Source organism: Mus musculus, chromosome 4 (genome assembly GCF_000001635.26).
Source record: "Mus musculus strain C57BL/6J chromosome 4, GRCm38.p6 C57BL/6J".
Lineage (NCBI taxonomy): Eukaryota > Metazoa > Chordata > Mammalia > Rodentia > Muridae > Mus > Mus musculus.
Window position 1 is genome coordinate 141,266,381 of NC_000070.6, and position 10,264 is coordinate 141,276,644.

Genomic DNA, 10,264 nt, shown 5'->3' on the forward strand with positions numbered 1-10,264 from the left:
GTTTTATGTTATAGCAGTAGAAAAGTAAGTGAAGTGACGTGTAACTCCAGCTCCAGTGGATCTGGCGCCCTCTTCTGGCCTCTGATGGCATCTGCATTCATGTGCACACACCTATACACAGACAGGCACACATATAAATAAATGAAAAATATAAAATAAGTCTCTAGGGAAAAAAAAAGGGGGGGGGCTAGAGAGATGGCTCAGTTAGAAAAGCCACTTGCTGCCAAGTCTGGTGGCAAGCTGTTCCCAAGCCTCACATGATGGAAGGAGAATCTGACACCATTATTTGTCCCATATTTTTCACTCACTCACACACACACACACACACACACACACACACACACACACACAGAGAGAGAGAGAGAGAGAGAGAGAGAGAGAGAGAGAGAGAGAGAGAACAAAAGCAGTAACGCAGTGTTTGCATAATCTTTTAATCTGTTTTATTTCTGTTCTTTTATATTTCTGACCCTTCCAACCGTTTTTCCTCCCAGCACCCTAAGAGAAAAAGAAGGTTAGAGGGAGAAGGGGACGTATGTCTCTTTAAACTTGGGTCTCTTTAAACCTGCTTATGCAGCTGAGGCGAAAGCTGCTGTTCCCTAACTCCCATATACCCAGATACCACTGGGAAACTGGAGGAATTGGGCACAGGGGTTGTGGGTTGGGGTGGGGGAAGAGAGATTAAATACCATTTGCAGGGAGGAATATCCAGGAATATCCAAGAAGGGATGCTTATTGGCCCTCAGGGCCCACCTAGATACCTCATTAGCATGGAGAACTCTTGTGTTCTATGTTACATGACTAGCCGTCATGTTCTTTATGTGGGGAGTCCTGATGAGAGACCAATTTTTGGGAGGGGTGTTCAGACTCCATCTTAGAGAACCTAAGTTTGAATTCAAGTAAACTAACAGGCCTGGTACTTAGTACCAGTTTCCAGGTTACAAACAAGACCTGGGTCTCCAGGTTACCCCCATCCCCCACAAATCCAGCGTCTAGCACCAGTTTCTAGGTTATTCCCCCAACAACTCTGCAGCTCCAAGTTACAAGCCCGCCCCTGCCTAACAACAACCAATCAGGAGGAAACGAGAAGATAATAAAACAGTTAAAAGGTCAGGTGGTGGTGGCTCATGCCTTTAATCCTAGCACTTGGGAGGCAGAAGGAGGCAGATCTCTTGGAGTTTGAGGCCAGCCTGGTCTACAGAATGAGTTCCAGGACAGCCAGGGCTGTTAAACAAAGAAACTCTATCTTGAAAAACCAAATAAAGGTAAATAACAACAAAAATGAAACCCCAGCCCATGCCCATAGCACCTGTGGCTCCTCTGAGAATCAGTAAGCCCAGTTTTTAGCCTTCGTAGGCTCTAGAGCATGAGGCACACAGGGCCCCACGAACTGTGTTCTTTGTTGGATCCCTCCTGCCTTCCCTCTCTCTTCCTTTCCCCAGCTCTCAATCCTGCCCTTCTCTCCTTCCCTCCCTCTCTCCAGTCCTCCATGCTTCTGCCCTCTACCCACCCACTTGTGTCTTTCTTCTCTGGGCAGTTAAAGACTCAGTTCTTAATCTCGGGACTTTGTGGCTCCCTCTACTGGGTACACAGGGAAGTGCAGGTGCTCCAGACTGTCGGGAGAATTGGTGTCGGTGGAGGCAGTGGGGGATTCTCCTGAAGAAAAGCCTGAGAGAGGGTGTGAGTTGGAACGACTGCTTTGAGAACAGCTCACTGCATCTGCTGGGCTGAGCCCAAGCCATCCCACGAGTCAGCGTCTGCCACTCTCCTTGGCGCGCACCCAACAGAAAGGGGTCCGGTTGTCCCCACAGAGAAGTTGTTCACAGGACTAACCACTGACTGTCAAAATAGGAAAAACCTCCAGATGCTTGTCGATGGTAAAGTGACAATTATGGTGTCACAGCAAAACACAGAGATAAGAATAAAATGCAGCAAAGCATAAGGATGTGGATGAGCCACAAGAGAACTCAGATAACAGGGAGGCGTTCAGGAGTTTGAGAAACTGTTTGAGCAACACCCAAGGCCCTGTCTCAAGAAAATAAAGAGGGCCCGAGGCAGCTCCGTGGTTAAGAGCACTGGTTGCTCTTGCAAAAGCCCAGGGTTCAATTCCCAGCATCCACATGGCAGCCCACAACTATATGTAACTCCAGTCCCAGAGATCTGACGCCCTCTTCTGGCTGTCCTGGGCATTGCATGCACATGGTACACATACATGCAGGAGGAAAAAAAAACTTTTTGAAAATAAAATAGGGCTGGAGAGATGGCTCAGCAGTTAAGAGCACTGACCAGTGCTGGGCAGTGGTGATGCATGGCTTTAATCCCAGCACTCAGGAGGCAGAGGCAGACAGATTGCTGAGTTCAAGGCCAGCCTGGTCTACAGAGTGAGTTCCAGGACAGCAAGGGCTACACAGAGAAAACCTGCCTGGAAAAATGAGAGAAAGAGAGAGAGAGAGAGAGAGAGAGAGAGAGAGAGAGAGAGAGAGAGAGAGAGAGAGAGAGAGAGAGAGAGAGAGAGAGAGAGAGAGAGAGAGAGAGAGAGAGAGAGAGAGAGAGAGAGCACTGACTGCTCTTTTGAAGGTCCTGAGTTCAAATCCCAGCAACCACATGGTGGCTTACAACCATCTGTAATGGGATCTGATGCCCTCTTCTGGAGTGTTGTGTCTGAAGGCAGCTACAATGTACTTACATATAACAAATAAATAAATCTTTAAAAAAAAAAGGAAAAAAGTAAAATAAAGCCAATTCCTGATTGTAATGATTTGGAGGAAATGTCTTCTAAAGGCCATGGGCTGAAGGCTTTGTACAATCTGTGACGTTACAGCTGTGCAGGCAGCTGGCGGGAAGTTAACTGTTACCACTGACTCATCGGCGGCATCTCCTGAAGGAGATAATGGTGACTCCAGTTCCTTCTCTCCTTTTCTTGTGCTTGCCAGCTGCCAAGAGGCAAGCCACTAGGGGGCCAGTTCTCTTGTGCTCAAGATTCATTTCTGCTTTTTGTTTATTTGTTTGTTTAAGACAGGGTTTCTCTGTGTAGCCCTGGTTATCCTGGAACTCACTCTATAGACCAGGTTGGCCTCGAACTCAGAAATCCGCCTGCCTCTGCCTCCCAAGTGCTGGGATTAAAGGTGTGTGCCACCATGCCTGTCTCTCTCTCTCTCTCTCTCTCTCTCTCTCTCTCTCTCTCTCTCTCTCTCTCTCTTTAATCTTTTATTTATTTATTTACATTCTAGATTTTATTTCCCTCCCCCCGCACCCCCCACCAAGAATCACTCTTTTAAAATGCTTTCTTGGGAGTTGGAGAGATGGCTCTGTGGTTAAGGGTACTGGCCGATCTTCCAGAGGGCCTGGCTTTCATTCCCAGCACCGACGTGGCAGCTCACAACTGTTCATCTCTCCAGCTCCAGGGGATCTGACATCCTGACCTAAACATATATGGGAGACACACAGCAATGCACACGGAAAACAACAGCAACCACAATAACAACAGCAACAAAACTCAACATGTTCTGCAGAGGTAGGCAGATCTCTGAGTTCCAGACCTGGTCTCCAGAGGGAGTTCCAGGACAGCCAGGACTACACAGAGAAACCTGTCTTGAAAACAAAGCAAAAAACAAAGATAAAATGAACGGATGTTTTCCTGAAGCAGACACAGGTGAAAGGATGTTTTGGCATAGCAAACACGTGAAAGGACCTGTGATGAAGTATAGCCGCCTGCAGCCACACTAACTGGGTTCCTGTGTGGGAGGCCAGAGCTGTATAGGAGAGAATGTCGAGAGAAGTAAAGAGATCAAGACAGATTTCTGATCAAAGTTTACTAAGAGTCTGTGCTTATAAAGCGGGGAGACCCATCCCCTGCCATGCCAGGCTTCTTGATGCTTTGTTACTAAGTTGTTAACAACAGTCTGTCAGAGCTATTAGCATTAGGTCGCCAAGTCCACAGGTTGTGGCTAGCTCAGGAATATCTCAGGGGGACAGGTTCAGCCTCTTAGCAGCAGCTGAGAGCAGTGGCAGGTGACAGAACAATAGGGCCATCTAGGCTCCACCCCAGGTGGTCTCATTCACAGTAGCAGCAAGGTCTGAGGCAGCCTACACAGGGCTGGGGATCGGCTACAATAAAGGAGTGTGAAATATGACCCCACAGACAGTGGGAGATGAGCACTGAGCATTGGTTTGTTCAACTTTGCTATTCGTTGAAAGACACCCATACGCTCCGGTTCGCCTGACAGAGCGTTGTTAACTCAACCTGTGGTAACGCTGCCATCGAGAGAAACTCACTCAAGAACTGCTCATGAGGTTCCTGCGGCAGCTCGCTGCTTCTGCAGCCTTGCTTCAGGCCAGATGGCAAGCCTGGTGGTTTCTTCAGGATTGAGCTACAGCTGCTGGTTCGTGCCTGGTGTCTGCCTGCTGCGAGGACTGCTCTGCAGATGCTGAGTTGCATTTGGTGTTTGCTACAGGACTGAACCGCTGCCAATGAAGATCAGGCTCACCCTCTAAGAACTATTGCTGAACAGGTCCACTTCCTCCACATCCTCATAGCTCTTCTCTTCCACCACCTCTGCTGGGTGCTGGGCTACAGGAGCGGTTGAACCCTTATTAAAAATAGGTTGTGCCGGGCGTGGTGGCGCACGCCTTTAATCCCAGCACTCGGGAGGCAAAGGCAGGCGGATTTCTGAGTTCGAGGCCAGCCTGGTCTACAGAGTGAGCTCCGGGACAGCCAGGGATATACAGAGAAACCCTGTCTTGAAATAAAACAAAACAAAACAAAACAAACAAACAAAAAAGTTACAAAAAATGTATGCCTTTAATCCCAGCACTTGGGAGGCAGGCGGATGTCTGAGTTCGAGGCCAGCCTGGTCTACAAAGTGAGCTCCAGGACAGCCAGAGCTACGCAGAGAAACCCTGTCTGGGGGGTGGGGTGGGGGTGGGGGTGGGGGTGGGGTGGGGTGGGGTGGGGTGGGGGTGGGGGGGTGTATGCCTCTGCCTCCCTGCAGACCGTCCTCGATTTCTCCTTACAGCTCAGGCCTTAGGTGCCACCCACTCGCCTCCTGGTGGCTGCTGCACACGTGCTCATCCCTTCTCCTCAGCACCATGTGTTCCCTGTTGGCTCATTTGTAGGTTCATTTACTGTCTGTCTCTCCCTGTTGGGCTATGAGGGCAGGGACCTCCCTGTCCTTTAGCGCTGTGGCCCTGCATGGAGAACACATGGACCCGGGCTGTGGGGGCAGGAGTCACATCCAAGCCTGTATAGCCCTGAGTCAGAGCCATGCGCCTCTGCTCCCCTCAGCAGCAGCCTTCAGTCCCCAAGGAACAACGTGGTGGCCCTGTGGCCAGGGTGTCCTCAGGCTGTGGAGGAAGCTGTCTTGCCTTGGCTGAGCAGTCCTGGGCACCGAGAGACCAGCTTGGCCACTCTTGCAGCTTTGACCTGTGTTTGAACTTGGGCTGAGGACTTATTTCCTGTTCCCAAGAGACTCTTTCCTGTTCCAAGGTCCCCTTCTCAAGTGGCCTCCCCAGGTCATGTTTCATGACTCTTGGGAGAAGGAACAAAAGGAATGGGTGACATGCGGGTAGGAGGGACCCTGGTCTGACACGGGCAGGTTTTCCCTTCTGTGGGGACTGTCACAAACAGATGGGTGGGTGGAGGAAGTGGAGCTGTGCAATTCTCACCACAGAGCATGAAGAAGAACGGGATGTACAGGCGCCTGCTTGGGCGGGGTGCAGGGGGGTGACCAGGATGGCCATTGCAAGACGTTGGCTGGTGCTGCCCCTGAGCTGAGAATGGTCATTGGCAGGGCCTGGTGGCCCAGTGCTGATATGAGGGGCAAGGCCAGGGATCTTGAGAGGCAGGGGGCTCCAGGCTGGGTTATGAAACGGCTGCTGTCACATCCCCGTTGGGCCTCAGTTTCCTTACATGGTAACAGTGTGGCTGGAAGGTGGCAGTGCCAGCACCTGTAATGGTGTGTGCCTGGAATCCCAGCCTTACAAGCTGGAGCAGGAGGATGGAGAGGTTGAGGCCAGACTGGGCTATACATCGAGACCCTGTCTCGAAAACAGTTAATAAAGCCAGGTGTGGTGGTGCATGCCGGCAGCACTTGGGCTGTTAAGAAGATCTGAACTCCAAGGTCACCCTCGGCTGTCTCAAAAAGACAAAAGAGGAGGCTGGAGAGATGGCTCAGCAGTTGAGGACACTTTCTGCTCTCCAGAGGACCTGAGTTCAGTTCCCAGCACCCACGTCAGATCTCCTTTGTGGGTATCTGAGCACACATGTTTTTACACACATACATATAAAATTTAAAACACACACACACACACATACAAAGCAATAAATGAATAAATGAGTTGTGCTGGTCAGAGGGCACAGCAGGTTAAAATATTCGAGCGTGGGCCCCATGACCTGAGTTCAGTCCTTGGAACACACAATGAATGGAAGGGGAGGCCAAACTCCTGAAAGTTACCCTCTGACTTTCACAGTTGTTCAGTGGCACACCTTTACACACACATACACACAGCCACGCCATACACATAAGTGAATAAGACTTAGAGGAAGTGTTGTACAAAGGGGTGGAGTCTCGTGGTCTCGGAGGCAGTGATTCTTAGGAACCACAGTCAGCCTTCCTGTTGTCTGCAGCTCAACCTCGGCGCCAGGCTCAGGGCTCTTAATCCTTCCCACCCTGATTTCATCATCCCGTTCTACAGCTAGCCGAGGCTCTGAGAGGTGACTTGCCAAGGTCCCACTTCCCTCTGATTAAACCCGGTCTGAGGGCTGAGGAGGTTGCCGGGCAGTTAGGGGCCCTGGCTTCCAAGCCCGACCAGCTGAGTTCAATCCACAGGACCCACACGGAAGGAGACTCCCAGATTTGTCATCCACCTCCGCAGGTGCGCCACAAGGCACAAAACGATAGGAAAGCGGCGCCGTCCGGTTTCATCGGAATCCTGCCCTCTGCTTAAGCGCATCCTAAAATCGAGGGAGGAGGTATTCCACAAACTGACCCGAGCAGCGGCAGTTCACTAACTCTGTAGGAGAAGCAGTTCTCTTAGGCAGCCACCAGGGGGCAGCAGAGGCTGGGGCTGGGCTGGAGGACTGCGTGCCACACCCTGTGGTCTCCCTGTGCTGGTTGGTGGATGGAGTCAGCCTGATGCTCAACTGTGTCGTGGGGTAGGGTAGAGGCAGCTGCCGCAGGCTGGACAGGAGCTGAGGGAAGGCACAGCTTCTGGGATCAGGAGCCCGTTCAGCACTGGTCTCTGCTCCAAGTCTGGAATAAGCTAGTCTCAGAGGCTCGTGACCCGTGGCCTAGGCTGCCCGCTGCAGCAGCTTGCCCAAGTTCTTGGCAGAACAGTTGCCAACACGGACAGTGGTTTACCAAAGTATCAGGCTGTTTACCGAAGCGCCTCCTTTAGCAGAAGCCCCAGGAATCCTTTCTATTTGTATCGTCCAGATTTCGACCACGCAGGAAACCAAATCTCAGAAAGGGGCTGGGACTAGTCTGAGCTCACACAGCAAACGACTCCCGGGAACCCAGGCCTACCTGACATATTGTCTCCCCAGGGAGCCCTTTGTGTGAATGTGTGGTGTGGTCTGTGTTCTGTATGTAGGGTGTGTGTGCTGTGTATGGGAGAGTGTGTGTGAGTGTGTGTGTTGTGTATCTGAGTGTATGTGTGTGTGTGTGTGTTTGTGTATAGTGTGTGTGTATGGTATGTGTGCATGTAATGTGTGTGGTGTGTATGCTTGTGGTATGTATGGTATGTATATATATATGGTGTATATATGTTGTGTGGGTGCATGTGTGGTGTGTGTATATGTATGGTGTATATGTTTGGTGTGTGTGGGCACGTGTGTGTGTCTATGTATAGTGTGTGGTGTGTGTCTATGTATGGGGTGTGTGTGTGTGCGCGCGCGTGTGCATCTGTGCGTGCCTGTGTGTGCTGTACAGGTAGGTGAGTGTGTGGAGACCATTAATGTCCTCCCCTACCATCCACCTCATCTCCTTGATACAGGTTCTCTTACTGAGCCTGGAGGTTGAAACCCAGCTCGACTCCCTTGCCAGAGTCCTGAGTCTTCTGTCTCTGCCCCTCATCTATGAGGGTTCATGCTCAGCCACACCCAGCCTTTTACGTGGGTCCTGGGCACCCAAACTCAGGGCCTCACGCTTGCATAGCGAGCATTCTTACCCACTGAGACATCTCCCAGCCAAAGCCTCCTCAATAGTGAGCTCACCCCAGCCTCCCCTCTTCCCTAGCTCTCAAAGCACGTGGTGCCTGCTGTTCTCACAACAGCTTCTTCGGAAGGCTGGCGGCTGTGATGGGGAGGAACCCACTAACGCTGGACTGAGGCTTCGTCGGACGGGCTGTCCAGTAGCCCTTGCTGGAGAGTCCTGTGTTGCTCCAGACGGGCCACGGTGAGAATATTATACCAGGGAAATCAGCTTCTCATGCCTGCCAGTCAACTTCTCCATGCCTGTCAATCACCAGCTTCCCCACGCCTACCAGCCAGCTTCCCGGCGTCCTCCCAGCCCTGCACCAGAGCGGGAGCCGAGCTGTTCCCACATCTGCCAGCACAGTACCCTAAGCACAGCAGCCCCACGGAGGCTGAGAGTCATGGGTGATGAATCCGGGGAAGCCCACACCCCACTCCTGGCTTCAATCCCTCTGCTGGCCCCTGAATGCTTCTGTGGGACTCTTCCCGTGCCCCCCACTGGGTGTGAGGGCCAATGTAATGTGCAGTAGGCCACAGTCCCTGATCCCATTATCTCCTCTGGGGTGTGACAAATGACTGTGACTGGTCCTGCCAGGTGCCTGAGGACTGGGGTGTTCTTGAACTCCATCTATCCTCTTGGGCCCAGCTGAGCAGTGTGAAGTCTTGGGGCGGGGTTGGGAGTGGAGGCGGGGCGACATCCCTTGAGGTCTTTGAGCCCCTAAAGTTGGTCCCCACTGCAAATATAGCTCTCAAGTCCCTAAGGAGATGGCCCAGGAGACCCCGTCATCCAGAAGCCTTCTCTACTGCCCCTTAGGGTGGGGCCAGATGGATCTCTGCGGAAGGCATGTGGGGACAGGCCCCCAAGCTGTGCAGTGTGGCTAGGGTGGGCACTTGTGCCCGGCTGGTACCATCATAGGTCAGAGGTGGTTCTTGGGTCTGCAGAGGAAGTGTCAAGGCACTTGGAGTGTGTGGGAAAGTGTGGAGAATTGAACTCGGGACTCTGTGTATGCAAAGCAGGAGAGGTGCCTACACCTCCTTCTCCCGGAACAGGATCTTCTTCATCTTCCTCCCCGGCGCTCCTCACCCCCATCACCGCTGCTGTTTTCCAGGAAAAAGCCAACGCAGTCACTGAGTCAGCAGGCACTGTTGGTATCGCCCAAGCAGCCCCACAGGACAAGCCTGCTGCGTTCAGGGCCTGCCCAGGGGCCTAGGACCTGGCCTGGCCAGGTTCCCGTTACCCGCCCTGTACTGTGGCTCCTCACTCTTCTCATCTCTGGTCCCACCCTGTGGCCCCAACATCACCTCATGCCCCACCCAGCCGCTCTCCAATCCCAGATGCCAACCCTGTTGTCTCTGTTAGGCTGAGGTGTCAAACATGGATTTGAATGCAGGACCATGTTTCCTTGCTGTGCGGTCCTGGGTAAGTCCCTCGACTTCTCTGAGGCACAGCTGCCTTGTGGGTGAGATGTTAGCCACCGTGTGTGATGCTATGGAAAGTATCTAAAGTGTCCCGTAGGGGACTGGACATGAGGAGGGCACTCAGGAAATGGCTCTTGCAGAATCGTGGCAGGTTCCTCCCCAGGCCAACCTGTTCTCCAAGGCCCTGTGAGGAAGGAGGGAAGGAAAGCATGGGCTCTCTGCTCAGTGCTGCTGGCTGTCAATCAGCTGCCTCTGAAGCTCCCTCAGCAGGTTCTGGGCTTCCAGCTGCAGCAGAGCTAGCTTGAGTCTGGGGCTTTCGCAGGAGCCGAAGTCAAGAGAATCGATCAAGCCAGGCAGTGGTGGCACACACCTTTAATCCCAACACTTGGGAGGCAGAGGCAGGAGGATTTCTGAGTTCGAGGCCAGCCTGGTCTACAGAGTGAGTTCCAGGACAGCCAGAGCTATACAGAGAAACCCTGTCTTGAAAACAAAACAAAACAAAACAAAACAAACAAACAAAAAACCCAGAAAACAAAAACAAACAAAGAACCCAAAAAACCCTGTCTTGAAAAACAGAGAGAGAGAGAGAGAGAGAGAGAGAGAGAGAGAGAGAGAGAGAGAGAGAGAGAGAGAGAGAATCGATCGAGTTCAATGTCA